Raw genomic sequence first — 15,876 nt, 5'->3', positions numbered from 1 at the left:
TTCTGCCGCTCCGTTGCAAAGAGGGGGAAAAACGGGGGGCGGGCGATGCATCCAGTTATGCGATGCTTTCTCTCTTTTTTTTTTTTTGCAAACTTTTGCTCCGGTTGCATGGCTTGAAAATGTGCCCCGGCGTGCTTTTTCTGCCGTCTCGGGTTGGGTGCAATGCGGGAGATTTGGGGGTGGATTATTTAAAAAAATATCATGATGATTATTTGGCATTAATGGGATGCATTGAATGAGAAGGACGCAGATGCTTCGCCTTAGGGGGGAAACTAGCTAGCCTCCTCTTCGTTTCAAAAAGGGGAAAAACCGTGATGAGCGTTAAAAATTTTGTGCATTTGTGCTGTTGCTGTTGCTGCTGCTGCTGCTGCTACCCGATCTCAGTTTTCCCTTCTTGGTAATCCATGGCTCTGTTTTGATTCTCAGGGAGAAAAGAGGCTGTTAATTGTTTTCACAACTAGAAGCAAAACGTTGCTTTTGCTATTAAAAAAACAAAAACAAAAAACCTTCCCAAGCCATCAGTCTCTCCCCTTCGACAGCTCTTACTGTTTGTTCACACAACGTTGAAAAACTTCTGTTGTTTGCTTTGGTGACTCTTTTCCCATCCCCCCCCAAAAAAACTGGGTTTGACTTAAAAAAAAAATTCAGAAATCCTTATTTAACACAAGGTGCAGGCCTGCCCGCTCGACTTTTAGAAAATGCAGAATAAAATTAAAAAAAAGTTTTACGATCATCTTTGCAGCTCCTGTCCCATTTTTGCAGAAAGTGGAGGTTTTTTGTTTTTTTTTAAAACAGTTTTGTGATCACCCTTGCAGCTTCTGTCTGGGTCGATTTTCAGAAAGTGGAGATTTTTAAAAGGAAAAAAAAAAAGTGATATTTATAACATTGTTGCCGTTTCTGTTTTGAGAGCTTGGACCATGTTTAAAAAGCATCTCTAATGGATGCTGCTCTTCCGCCCGAGATAAAGATCCAAGTTTTTATTAAAATGGACAGAAGGAAAAGGTCTCATGCGAAGGCCCGTTAGGTAGAATTGTGCGCGCCTGCATTTCCTTTATGATTTGTGTTTTATTATAGAAACTTTGTAATGGTCTTGTTATTCCGCGTATCCCCATTGCTGGGGTAAAATGACGTGTGAATTTGCATCCAGAGGTATTTTTAAGTGTTTGGAGAGTCCTGTTGCCTTCAATATGTATGTATGTATAGGACACATTAATAAATAGACCAAGAAAGATCCCTGTATTAAACATTTACGTTGTACAAATTGCATGTCTACATACTGTAGTGGCCAAAATTGTGGAAACCTTTTGGGGAAAGTGTATTTTTGAGGTTTGATAGCTAATAATACCACTTTTTTGGGGGGGCGGGGTTCAAGATAATCCTATTCCACTGCTGGAATGGCCTGGGAATAGCCCAGACCTTCACCCAATGGAAAATCTATGGAATTTCCAACTAACTGGTTAGTCAGAAGCAACCCAGCAATAAAACCCAGTTAATAGAAGCCATCATTCAGTCTTGGTTTCACATTCAAAACAGCTGCAGAACTCAAAGACTTGGTTCACTCCATGGGACGACTTTGTAAGGCCGTAATTCATGCTAAAGGTTACCCAACTAAAGATTAACTGACATGGGGATCATTTTGGTATATCTCGTTTTTTCTGTGGTTCTCATTTTTGTAGATCTCGTTCTTTCTACGTGTTTCCCTTTCCTTCTTTATACTGTAACCGCTATTCTAATAGCAAATCCTTCCTAAAAGTTATTGCGTTACATTCATGATTCAATTATCTTTCCATTGATATATAATTTTATGGTACTACTCCCCAGATAAAGTGGTGTTATTAGCTAGTTTTAGAAAATACACTTTCCCCAAAAGGTTTCCACAATTTTATTTATTTATTTATTTATTTAATCACGTTTGTATACCGCCCTATCTCCCGAAGGACTCAGGGCGGTTTACAGCCTAATAAAAACATACATATGAATACAAAATAAAATACCAATTTAAAAAAACTTATTAAATAAGGCCGAATATTAAAAATTGCAATAAAAATAATAAAACCCCATTAAAACCAAATTAAACTAAATTAAATTAAATTAATTTTGGCCACTACTGTAGATTAAAGACCAGGTAAATATATGAGAGCAGAATTTGCAGTCCTCCCCCAGCCTTGAGTTTGCCAATTTTAAGAAATAAGAATTAAAAGCAAATGTTATTATACAAAGGGGAAGGTATTTTTTTTAAAGTTTGAAACAATGACATCACTTTAACATTCTCTGACTGCAAGGAATACCATCTGTATAAGATCTTGGATGTCTGTACAGATAATCCTCAATTTACAACCAGTCCATTTAGTGACCATTGTTGTTTTCCCCACTTAACGACCGTTGCAGAATCCCCCTGGTCACACAATCAAAATTCAGACGCTTGGAAACTTGACTCATATTTATGACACTTGCAATGTCCCGGGGTCACGTGACCTTCGGACCTTCGGACAAGCAAAAGTCAATGGGGAAGCTAGATTCACATAATAACCATGTTACTAGGTTAACAACCGTAGCGACTCACTTTAACAACTGTGGCGAGAAAAGCCATCAAATGAAGCAAAATCCACTTAGCACATTTCTCGCTTAGCAACATAAACTTTGGGCTGAGTTGCGGTCGGGATTCGAGGACTACGTGTATCACAGCAGAGAAGCAACAAACAAAATGGGTGTTGTTTTTTTGTTTGTTTGTTCGTTCGTTTGCTGGACAGATAACTCAAGGAAGTGAGCCGAGTCGTGTGCTGTTGATTCATCCGTAAGGTGTGCATGACATGGTCTGGCAGTTCAGGAAGTTTAGCAGCTCTGCTAATTGTTCTGTTTCCCCAGATGTGTTAGAAAAGCCTTTTGCATTTCACCGCTTATTTCAGATGTGAAGGCGTAAAGTGGGTAAACATTTTTTTTTTGGGGGGGGGGGTGTCTTTAAAAAGGAATTAAGAAACCCTGGATTGGAAAACCAGCTGTTCCTTCTTCTGATCCCTGCTGTGATTCTACTTGTGCGTGGAGATTTCATCAAATGATTACAAATGACCAGGAGGGGACAGCTCTGAAACTCGAAAGCCAGCTGGCCCCTACTAAGACTTCTCAAGCCACTAGAAAGCAAACCAGCTTTGTTTTCACACATACGATGGCCCAGAAGTCGGCTTCATCGGAGCCATGCTCCATAACCCTTGTGTTGTGACCTAGGCTCACTTACGCATAAAAGACACAATTAGTCTTAAACAACCCTATTTTATTAGAACAGCTGGGAATGAATTAATTAGCCCAAATTAATTTCCAAAACAAAATCCTCCAGAAAAAAGTCCTTCGGCCTTATCACCAACCTTTGTCTTCTTTGGCACCCTGCCAAAGGCTTTTCTTGGCCAAGCCCCACAAAGTTCAGAAACAGGAGATGCTGACAAGAAACAAATGTAGCAATGTTGCTTTTCTACAAAGAGCCCAAGAGCCTTTGCTGCTCTTTTAAGCCTTATGGAAGGGGCCAATCATCTCCTGGCTTTACTCCCAAGTCGTCCCTTTTGCTTTAACTGGTCTTGCCTTCTGGCAGCTCTTCCCATGCGTGCACTAGGAACAGGCTCCTCCTGTTCCTCTGCCTCTCTGCTGTCCGCCACTGGAGGCTCCAGAGTCCGCATATCGCTCCCCGATGGCCCTGGCTCTATCTCTGCCTCTGATGCAGAGCCCTCATCTGGGCCTTCCCCTGACTCCAGGACTGGCCCATCATCCTCCCCAGCCTCCTTACTGTCCAACTCCGCTGCCAACTCCACGGGCTGCTGGCAGACCACAACACCTTGGTCCATCTTGTCTTCAAAGAAGCCACACCAAGGTTCGTCTTTCAGAATCAGAATAGAGCTGGAAGGGACCTTGAAGGTCTTCTAGTCCAGCCCGCTGTTCAAGCAGGACATCCTATACCAGTGATAGTTAACCATTTCGGGCACTAAGTGCTGAAATTGGACCGCACACACGCCGGAGTGCCAGAAGCGAAGAGAACTGCTGGCTGGTGCGCATGTGCGTGGCAGCCAGCTGCTTTTCAGGGTTCTGTCGCACACAGGAATGCCGGACAGCTGGTCCATCATGCATACACACCAGGCAGCTGCTGTTTTCCGGGTTCTGGCGCTCCGGAAGACCAGCTGGTCTTCACACAAACCCGGCAGAACCTGAAAAGCAGCTGGTGACGGTGTGCATGCCTACAGGAGCGCCATCATGGTCCTATACTAGTGGCAAAATCCATTTTTTTTTACTACCGGTTCTGTGGGGGTGGCTTGGTGCGCACGGTTTGATGGGCGTGGCAGGGGAAGGATACTGCAAAATCTCCATTCCCTCCCCCTCCAGGGGAAGGATACTGCAAAATCTCCATTCCCTCCCCACTCCAGGGGAAGGATACTGCAAAATCTCCATTCCCTCCTCACTCCAGGGGAAGGATACTGTAAAGTCTCCATTCCCATCCCACTCCAGGGAAAGGATACTGCAAAATATCCATTCCCTCCCTCCAGGGGAAGGATACTGTAAAGTCTCCATTCCCATCCCACTACAGGGGAAGGATACTGCAAAATCCCATTCCCACCCCACTCCTGGGGGAAGGATACTGCAAAGTCTCCATTCCCACCCCACTCCAGGGGAAGGATACTGCAAAATCCCCATTCCCACCTCACTCCAGGGGAAGAATACTGCAAAACCCCCATTCCCTCCCCACTCCAGGGGAAGGATACTGCAAAGTCTCCATTCCCACCCTACTCCAGGGGAAGGATACTGCAAAATGTCCATTCCCACCCCACTCTGGGGTCAGCCAGAGGTGGTATTTGTCAGTTCTCCAAACTACTCAAAATTTCTGCTACCGGTTCTCCAGAACCTGTTAGAACCCGCTGAATTTCACCCCGTCCTATACCATTGATCAAGCTGAAGATGTTATGTATGTCAGGCATTTCCCAGACATCCGTCCTTCAAATCGTATAGATACTCCTCGTCCTATTACAGTTCATTTAGCGCAGCGGTTCTCAACCTGTGGGTCGGGACCCCGTTGGGGGTCGAATGACGATTTGCCAGGGGTCGCCTAAGACCATCGGAAATATGGGAAGTATACTTGCGAGTTGAAGAATCGTGCTCCGATGGTTGACTCCACAAACCAGCTGCAGGCTCTTCAAATCGCTAGCCGGATTCGGCTTCAGGCGCGATGAATTGAAAAAGAGAGAAATCTTTGCTCTGATGTCTCCCTCTCAAGCCAGCTGCAATCACTCCCAGTCGCTAGCCTAACCTGGCTTCAGGCGTCATAAACTTAATAGGGGAGGAGTCTCCGCTTTAATGCCTCCGTCCTCAAGGCAATCTCAAGCAGTTCAGATCGCTAGCCAATACGGCTTCAGGCACGATAAATTCAAAACGAAAATAATTTTACGGTTGGGGTCGCCACATCGTGGGGAATTGTATTAAAGGGGTCGCAGCACTATAAAGGTTGAGAACCACTGGTGTAGAGACTGTTCAAAATGACAACAGCCCTGAAAAAAATGACCTTGTGCCCGTTGTCACACTCACGAGGCTTGCAGCACCTCCATGGTCACATGATCGAAATTCGGAGGCTTGGCAACTGGCATGTACTCGTGCCTGTTGTGGTGTCCTGGGGTCCTGTGATCATCCCCTTTTGTGACCTTCTGAGAAGCCAAGTCAATGGTGGAGCCAGATTCACTTAACAACCGCGTCACTCACTTAATAACGGCCCCGATTCATTTCACAACTGCGGCCAAAAGGTCGTGAAATGAGGTAAAACCCGCTTAAACGTTGCCCCGATCTGCGACTTGTCTTGCCGCGTTTGTGAAATGAATCACTGCCATTCTTAATTTAGTCACACTAAATTAAGGTTGTTAAGTGAATCTGGATTTGGATGACCGTGAGGATGCTTGCAGTGGCCGTAAGTGCGAAAAGCGGTCATAAGTCACTTTTTCCAGTGCTGATGTAACTTTGAACGGTCACTCAGTGAACCACTGTAAGTCGAGGACTACCTGTAATTGCAAGTTTGACTCTCCTGAAGGATTATCCTTAAGAGACCTTCTGCATAAGCACTTTGGTTTGGAATTCCTCAATCATCAATAGAATCATGAGAGAAAAGAAAGAACTGAAAGAATGAAAGAAAGAAGGAAGGAAGGAAGAAAGAGGGAGAGAAAAAGAAGGAAGGAAGGAAGAAAGAAAGAGAAGGAGGGAAGGAAGGAAGGAAGGAAAGAAAGAAGAAAGAAAGAAAGAAAGAAAGAAAGAAAGAAAGAAAGAAAGAAAAGAGAGACAGGGAAGGAGGGAAGGAAGGAAGAAAAAGGAAAGAAAGAGAGACAGAAGGAGGGAAGGAAGGGAGGGAGGGAGAAAGAGAAGGAAAACGAAGGAAGGAAGGAAGGAAGGAAGGAAAGAAAGAAAGAAAGAAAGAAAGAAAGAAAGAAAGAAAGAAAGAAAGAAAGAAAGAAAGAAAGAAAGAAAGAAAGAAGAGAGTCAGGGAAGGAAGGAAGGAAGGAAGAAAAAAGGGAAAGAAAAAAGAGAGACAGAAGGAGGGAAGGAAGGGAGGGAGGGAGAAAGAGAAGGAAAACGAAGGAAGGAAGGAAGGAAGGAAAGAAAGAAAGAAAGAAAGAAAGAAAGAAAGAAAGAAAGAAAGAAAGAAAGAAAGAAAGAAAGAAAGAAAGAAAGAAGAGAGTCAGGGAAGGAAGGAAGAAAGAAAGAGAAGGAAGGAAGGAAGGAAAGAAAGAAAGAAGAAAGAAAGAAAGAAAGAAGGAAGGAAGGAAGGAAGGAAGGAAGGAAGGAAGGAAGGGGGAGAGAAAAGGAAGGAAGGAAGGAAGAAGGAAGGAAAGAAAGAAGGAAGGAAAGAAAGAAAGAAAGAAAGAAGGAAGGAAGGAAGAAAGAGGGAGAGAAAAGGAAGGAAGGAAGGAAGAAGAAAGGAAGAAGGAAGGAAGGAAGGAAGGAAGGAAGGAAGGAAGGAAAGAGAGAAAGAAAGAAAGAAAGAAAGAAAGAAAGAAAGAAAGAAAGAAAGAAAGAAAACTTTTAGCAGAGCACCCATTACAGATAGTCCTCAACTTACGGCCATAATCGAGCCCAAAAATTATGTTGCTAAGCGAGACATTTGTTAAGTGAGTTTTGCCCCCATTTTACGATAAGATGAGCTTTATCTGTCTCATCAGGGTCGCCTGAGTAGTGCAAATAGGTGTGGAGAAGTAGTGGGTTTGAAATCCCGGCGCTACCCGTTCGCTATCGGTAGCGCGCAGGCGAGCGCGCGGCGCTTCTACACGTGCGCAGAAGCTTCTGCGCATGTGCAGAGCGTTTTTGATGACATCTGGGCAGGTAGGTGGAGCCTTCCGTTGCCGCCGCTACGGTTTCGCCCGAACTGAGGCGAACCTGTAGAAACCTACCACTGGTGTGGAGCCTTCTTGGAACTCAAAGATAAACTTCCAAGTGGCCTCAGTGACTCTCTAAAACGGGGGTCTCCAACCTTGGCAACTTTAAGCCTGGAGGACTTCAACTCCCAGAATCCCCCAGCCAGCAAAGCTGGCTGGGGAATTCTGGGAGTTGAAGTCCACCAGGCTTAAAGTTGCCAAGGTTGGGGGACCCCTGCTCTAAAAGGATGCAAATCAATGGTCGGTTGCTGCTGGTTCTCCCCGGTTTGGGAGATCCGGTGGTGGAGATGTTGAAGAGACAGCGAACCGGTTCGCTGCAAACCGGTTCGCTGCCTCCCTCCCGCCCCTGTGCTATACCTACCTTCATTCCTCCGTTTTTAGCCCAGCTGAAAGCCACGGCAGAGCGGATTGAGCCATTCAGAAAATCATTGCGCTTGCGCCAAGCGCGAGATTGGCGTGCATGCGTGTGAAACTTCCACGTGCGTGTGCCGATTGCGCACAAAGCGTGCACGCGAAGCGAACCGGCGGTATAACACCGGTTAGAAGCCACCACGGATGCAAATGAGCAGCCGTCTGCAAGGAGTATCAATCCTTCCATTCCCGCCACATCCAGTCAGAGCTGAAGAAGCTTCTCGGATGAGAAGCGAAACGCCTTCAAAGAAAAAAAACCCAAGCAAGTCCAGTTGCCTCTTGGAAGAAGAAGAAAAAAAAGCATTTTTGGAACAACCGTGTGTAACTGGAGGACCGAGAATCTCCGTATTTTATTTATTTATTTATTTATAATTACATTTCTATACCGCACCATCTCCCGAAGGACTCAGGGCGGTTTAGAGCCACTATTAAAATACACCAATACAATATAATAAATAACAATATTTAAAAACAATTAAAAGCAAAAATTTAATGGCCGAATCACTAAAACGGTCAGAGACCGATTAAAACCCATTAAAATTTCATTAAAATATGTCTTAGGCTAGTCATCGTAGACATCCTTCCTTGGATACTTCAATTCCTGCCTCTTGCATCCTCCTGCTTACCCCACATACCCACAGCTCCTACAAAAACATCTCCAAAAACCCACGAAATTTTTTTTTAAAAAAAGGAGGACATTCTTAAGAAGCAGCAAGGATGCTCGAAAGCTGCAGTATAAATCAGTAAGTCCTGCGCTTTAAAAATCATTAACTGTCTTTCAACCGCTGTTCTGGATTGTTGGGGGTTTTTTTTGCCAGAATTTGGGGCGCCTTATCTAACGCCCTTTTATTCCTTTACCTTGGGCATCCCTGAGGCGTTGCCTGATTCAAATTGGCTTCCAAGCGGCTCTTTGTCCAATAAAGTGATTTATATCCGACAGGGTTGCCTTACAACAGCTGGGCGCGGGAAACAGAATTGCGGTTTCCCCGCAGGTTGCTGAAAAAGGGTTAGCGGTACCACTGTGCCATTGATCTTTTGAAATTCTCCACCGACTTTCTTGACACATTGGGGTTCCAACAAGGCCTTCCAAGTGTTTCCACAAGACAGGAGAAGTTCTTCCCCCCAACAATCCACACACACACACACACACCCGAAGAGGATTCTCCCCCCCCCACTACTTTTCAACGGGAGCAATTCTGCGGGGGGCGGCGGGGGGAAGGGAAATGCTTTTCCTTAGGAATTGAAAGAATGTGTGGGAAGCCCAGAGGGTTTGCTGGAGTGTCATAGAATAGAATTCTTTATTGGCCAAGTGTGATTGGACACACAAGGAATTTGTCTTTGGTGCATAGGCTCTCAGTGTACATAAAAAGAGAAGATACATTCGTCAAGAATCATAAGGAGGAGGAGGAGGAAGAGAAGGAGAAGGAGAAGGAGAAGAAGAAGGAGAAGGAGACAGTACAATTCTTTATTCACCAAGTGTGATTGGACACACAAGGAATTTGTCTTTGGTGCATAGGCTCTCAGTGTACATAAAAAGAGAAGATACATTCATCAAGAATCATAAGGAGGAGGAGGAGGAAGAGAAGGAGAAGGAGAAGGAGAAGGAGAAGGAGAAGGAGAAGGAGATAGTACAATTCTTTATTCACCAAGTGTGATTGGACACACAAGGAATTTGTCTTTGGTGCATAGGCTCTCAGTGTACATAAAAAGAGAAGATACATTCGTCAAGAATCATAAGGGACAACATTCTCAGGAAGAGAATATCATTTTGTCCCCTCACAGCCCATTTGCAATGAAACCAGGGTCAAGTTTTTAATGGTCAATGAGCTCAAGGGTTCAGATCCTTAAAAAAAATAAGATTTTTTTTAATTTTATTTTTTGCAGATGTGCCTTTCCAGCAAGGCAACCAAGTTGCTAGGTTTGCTTTGCTCTCGTTTAAACTTAGAATAGAATAGAATGTTTTATTGGCCAAGCGTGATTGGACACACAAGGAATTTGTCTTTGGTGCATAAGCTCTCAGTGTACATAAAAAGACAAGATACATTCGTCAAAAATCATAAGGTACAATAGAATAGAATAGAATAGAATAGAATAGATTAGAATAGAATAGAATAGAATAGAATAGAATAGAATAGAATAGAATAGAATAGATTAGAATAGAATAGAATAGAATAGAATAGAATAGAATAGAATAGAATAGAATAGAATAGAATTCTTTATTGGCCAAGTGTGATTGGACACACGAGGAATTTGTCTTGGTGCATATGCTCTCACTGTACATAAAAGAAAAGATACGTTCATCAAGAATCATAAGGTACAACACTTAATGATAGTCATAGGGTACAAATAAGCAATCAGGAAGCAATATCAATATAAATCGTAAGGATACAAGCAACAAGGTTACAGTCATAAGTGGAAAGAGGTTGGTGATGGGAACGATGAGAAAATTAAAAGTAGTGCAGATTTAGTGAATAGTTTGACAGTGTTGAGGGAATAATTTGTTTAGCAGAGTGATGGCCTTCGGGAAAAAACTGTCCTTGTGTCTAGTTGTTCTGGTGTGCAGTGCTCTGTAGCGTCATTTTGAGGGTAGGAGTTGAAACAGTTTATGTCCAGGATGTGAGGGATCTGCAAATATTTTCACAGCCCTCTTTTTGACTCGTGCAATATAGAGGACCTCAATGGAAGGCAGGTTGGTAGCCATGGTTTTTTCTACAATTCTAATGATCCTCTGAAGTCTGTGTTTTTCTTGTTGGGTTGCAGAACCAAACCAGACAGTTATGGAGGTGCAGATGACAGACTCAATAATTCCTCTGTAGAGCTGGATCAGCAGTTGGGACATGAATGCGCGCGTACACACACACACACACATACACACACACAAATCTTCTTCCTACTTCTTCCCCTAAATATTGTCGCTTGGAAAGGAGAACTTTTTTAAAAGCAAAGCTCTCTGGCCAGTTAGAAAATAACGGGAGGCAGTTTTTTTGGGGGGGGGGGCTTGGCATTCACTAGAGCAGGGGTCTCCAAGCTGGCTGAGGAACTCTGGGAGTTGAAGTCCACAAGTCTTAAAGGGACCAAGGTTGGAGACCCCTGCACTAGAGCAGATTGGGAAGCGGGTTGCAGGAAGGGGAATTTTCAAGGGAAAAGAAGAGCGGGGGAGGGCAATTTTATTATTATTTAGACCTTTTAGACGTTTAGACTTTAGCAATCTGTGCTGCACCAACGGATCTTCCTTCTTTGCCAGGTTGGGTGTCACTCATTCATTCTCCTGCTAATGTTTCTTGCCTGGAGGAGTGGAAGGCAAGATATTCTGATCGAAGGTGACAAGGTGGACAACTAAACAGCAGTTCAGTAGAAACACAAAATCTAAATTCTGGGATTTTAAACCGTTAAGGTTGGAGCATCAATACATATGTTGCCTCTTCTTCCTTTCTTTTTTCCTCCTTTTCCTCCTCCTTCTCTTCCTCCTCTTTTTTCTTCCTTTCTTTTTTCCTCCTCCTCCTCCCTTTCTTCTTTCCTCTTTCTTTCTTTCTTTCTTTCTTTCCTCCTTGTTGCTTTCTTCTCTCCTCATCTTCCTTTCTTTCCTCCTCCTTCCTTCCTTCCTCTCCTCCTTCACCTTCATTTCTTCTTTCTTCCTCCTTATCTTTCTCTTCTTTCCTCCTCCTCCTCCTCCTTTCTTTCTCTCTCTCTCAGTCTCGTTCTTTCTTTCTTTCCTATCTTTCTTCTTTCTTCTTTCCTCCTTCTCCTTCATTTCTTTTTTCTTTCTCCTCCTCATCTTTCTTTCTTCCTCCTCTCTTTCTTTCCTTCTTTCTTTCTTCTTTCTTCCTTCTCCTTCTTTTCTGCTATCTCCTGCTCATCTTCCTTTTTTCTTTCCTCCTCCTCCTCCTTTCTTTCTTTCTCTCTTTTTTTTTTATTTGCATTTATATCCCGCCCTTCTCCGAAGACTCAGGGCAGCTTACACTGTGTCAAGCAATAGTCTTCATCCATTTGTATATTATATACAAAGTCAACTTATTGCCCCCAATAAGTTTAATAACTTATATTTATATATTTAACTTATAAACTTTAATAAGTTTAATAACTTTCTTTCCTTCTTTCCTTTCTTCCTTCTTTCCTCCTTCTCCTTCCTTCTGTCTCCTGCTCATCTGCCTTGTTTCTTTCCTCCTCCTCCTCTCCTTTATTTCCTTCTTTCCTTTCTTTCTTCTTTCCTCCTTCTCCTTCCTTTCTTCTGTCTCCTGCTCATCTTCCTTTCTTCTTTCCTCTTCCTTCCTTCCTTCCTTCCTTCCTCCACCCCTTCCTCCTCCTCAGAATTGATTAAGTGTCTTGAAAAAACCCCAGCTTCAGACCTAGGAAAGGCAACTTGGCTGACTGCTGGATTCACATCCACAAGTGAATGACTTCCGAAGTAGGAATCTGGTTATTTACAAAGAGATGGCAATTTCTCTGGGATTAGTGCTAACTGCCCTAGTTCGAAGGATTCCTTTGAAAAAGATTGAATCTGAAAAAGATTGCAAAACTGCAAAAAGGTTGCAAATGTTTTATGGTCATCCTAATTGTAAAGGTATTTGTTGATTATACCACTAGACGCAGGAATAGCACTACAATCAGGTTGCCTTTGCTTAATTTCAAATGCTACTTTAACCCATCAGTTTGTGGGCTGATCAGGGAAGAGACTACGAAGCTACATATCTTAGCACTCCGGTTAATTTCAGTGGAATAATTCCTACGTATTGTTTTCAGTACTTTTTTTTTTAATACAGCATAGCCCAGGGGTCTCCAACCTTGGCAACTTTAAGACTTGTGGACTTCAACTCCCAAAATATCAACAACTCTGTGAGTTAGTTAGTTGGCCTAGGAGAAGAAGAAAGCTACTGGCTTCAGATCACCGAGTCAGCTTTTGAGGCCAAAGATGGACTTGAATAACAGAATAACAGAGTTGGAAGGGACCTTGGAGGTCTTCTAGTCCAACCCCTTGCTTAAGCAGGAGACCCTATACTATTTCAGACAAGTGTTGTCCAATCTCTTCTTTAAAACCTCCAGTGTTAATGCTCCCACAACTTCTGGAGGCAAGTCATTCCACTGATTGATTGATTGATTGATTAATTGATTATCCTCACTGTCTGGAAATCTCTCCTTACTTTTAGGTTGCTTCTTGTCTTCCTTAGTTTCCATTCGTTGCTTCTTGTCCTGCCTTTGGAGAATAGCTTGACTCCCTCTTCTTTGTGGCACGCCCTCAAATATTTGAAGACTACTATCATGTCTTCCCTAGTCCTTCATTTCATTAAACTAGACCTACCCAATTCCTACAACCGTTCTTCATGTGTTTTCCCTAATCAGAGGTGGGCTGCTAGGGGTTCGGGAGAACCTCTAGCTAAGATTCTGAGCAGTTCAGAGAACCCCCAAATCCCACTCCTGGCTGGCTCCACCCACCCACCCGACCCCAGCCCTCCCAGGAGTCCCCACGCGGCCCGTTTTGGATGCAGGTAATTGCATGGCGCTTGGGGAAGATGAAAAATGGGACTACCGGAAGTTCGGGAAGGCCTCCAGAGCCTGGGGAGGCCGTTTTTGCCCTTCTGGAGGCTCAACGAAAGCCTCCGCAGCCCGGGAAGGGCAAACACCCCCCACCATGGTGCAGGAGACTGATTAGGCCATGCCCACCATGTCCATGGCTAGCCAGCAACCAGGCAGAGAACCCCTTGCTAAAATTTTTGGAGCCCACCCCTGCTCCAGTTCCCTAATCATCTTTGCTTATTTTCTCTGCACTCTTTCCATTTTTATTTTTTATTTTTTTTTTGTATCATGGCAACCAAATCTGGGCTCCAGTATTCCAAATGCGGTCTCACAAACACACCTATGATTTCCGGTGATCTTCACAGTCCTTTTCATCGATGTAAGGTGATCAACTCGCTCCATCTAGTCAGAAGGACTGTCTTTATCTATCACGATTCCCCTTCCTGTGATACTATTTTAGGGAGAGAGAAAAACAGGATGAAGAGCAAGCATGAACGGTTGAAAAAAACAGTAGGAGAGGAAAGGTATGGAAGTAAGCCTTTGAATCTGAAGCGATAACATGAAATAAAATATTACGGCGTGACAAATGACAGTGCGCCCGTTGCAAATTTCCGCGAGATGCTTTGATGTAACTTCTTGGGATTTAACAAAGTACAGCCTTTTATTTTTCTGTAGCTTTTCTGTATTTAGATCAATTAATCTTTTATTCATTCCTGTGACGCACCTTGTTCCGTTCAGTCTTTTTTTTTTTTTAATGCTTTTTGCTGTGATCAAATCAAACTACGACCCTGCAGTTTTGTGGTTTTGAAAATGAAGCAATTGTCAGCTTTTCCCAGTACCTTTCGTAGGGAAAAGGCTAAAAGTGTCACGGGATTATTTAAATCGGGGGAAACTGCCTGAACTCTCTTCTTTTCCCAGTCTGAAATGCATTTGGATGCTTGGCAACTGACTCATATTTATGACGGTCGCAGTGTCCCGGGGTCTTGTGATCATCTATTGTGACCTTCTGACAAGCAAAGTGCTGTGGTCCGTCAGCAGCCTACGGAGCTGGCAATGGAGTCAGACAGCGATGAGATTGAGGTGGGGCCAGGGCCATCGGAAGTGAGGTGCAGACTCCAGAGCAGTGGTTCTCAACCTTTATAGTGCTGCGACCCCTTTAATACAATTCCCCACGATGTGGCGACCCCAACCGTAAAATTATTTTCGTTTTGAATTTATCGCGCCCGAAGCCGTCTTGGCTAGCGATCTGAACTGCTTGCGATTGCCTTGAGGACGGAGGCATTAAAGCGGAGACTCCTCCCCTATTACGTTTATCGCGCCTGAAGCCGGGTTAGGCTAGCGATTGGGAGTGATTGCAGCTGGCTTGAGAGGGAGACATCCGAGCAAAGATTTCTCTCTTTTTTAATTCATCGCGCCTGAAGCCGAATTCGGCTAGCGATTTGAAGAGCCTGCAGCTGGCTTGTGGAGTCAACCATTGGAGCGCGATTCTTCGACTCGCAAGTATACTTCCCATATTTCCGATGGTCTTAGGCGACCCCTGGCAAATCATCATTTGACCCCCAATGGGGTCCCGACCCACAGGTTGAGAACTGCTGCTCCAGAGCTTCCAGAACCTGATAGTAGTGACGCAGAGGAACAGGAGGAGCCTGTTCCTAATGCACGCATGAGAAGAGCTGCCAAAAAGCAAGAGCAGCTCAAGCAGAGAGGACAACTCGGGAGTAAGGCCAAGAGATGATTGGCTCCTCCCATAAGGCTTAAAACAGACCAGCAACGGCATTTGAGCTTTGCTGGAAAACAACATTGGTAGCTTCATCTTCTGCTTCATCTTCTGCTTCGTGTACATCTTTGTTTTTCGTGGCTTCTGGACGTTTGCCAGGAAGGGCCTTTGGCAGTTTGCCTAATTGGACTAAGGTTTGTGAGATAACCAAGGAATTTGTGTTGGGAGGCATTTGTTTTACTTTGAGTTGAACTTCGAATAAAGTTTGTTTTTCCACAGACTAAGTTTATTACTGCCTACTTGGGTCTGGGTCACAACACAAAGTCAACAGGGAAGCCAGATGCACTTAAGAACCATATTGCCAATTTAATAACCACAATGATTCACTTAACAACCGTGACAAGGGAGGTTGTCAAATGGGACAAAAGCCACTTCACTGTCTCGCTTAACAGCCAAAATGTTAAGGGCTCAATTGCGGTTGTAAGTCGAGAACTTACAGACGCCCCCATCACCGCCGTACCATAACTGAATCCATCCATCCGGCTGTTGATCACTCTTGTCTTCTTCTCTTTCCTTCCCACCCTTTTATGGACTTCTCCATGGTGCGGTGGCCCAGAGGCGGAGCTCTCGCCTCACAATCGGGAGGCTGTGAGTTCGATCCTAAGTAGAGGCAGATATTTCTCTCTCTCTCTGGGCGCACTGAGAATATATATCTGCTGAACAAAACTCTGCACTGGCAACAGGAAGGGCATCCGGCCAGGAAACACTCAGCAGCTCCGTTCCGTTGCCCAGACACCACCTCATTGCAAGGGATTATGGAATGGTTTAAAAAGAGATGATTATGGAAGATGA

The 15,876-nt window shown here is 44.0% G+C and overlaps 1 protein-coding gene across 1 annotated transcript in view; it reads left to right on the top strand.

The window, feature by feature from the left end:
* The window catches only part of TENM4 (teneurin transmembrane protein 4), a 750,531-nt gene that overhangs the window by 460,433 nt on the left and 274,222 nt on the right, over positions 1–15,876 (top strand). The window lies entirely within an intron of this gene.

Source organism: Ahaetulla prasina, chromosome 5 (genome assembly GCF_028640845.1).
Source record: "Ahaetulla prasina isolate Xishuangbanna chromosome 5, ASM2864084v1, whole genome shotgun sequence".
NCBI classification, from domain to species: Eukaryota; Metazoa; Chordata; class Lepidosauria; order Squamata; family Colubridae; genus Ahaetulla; species Ahaetulla prasina.
This window is presented reverse-complemented; position numbering and strand designations above follow the sequence as displayed.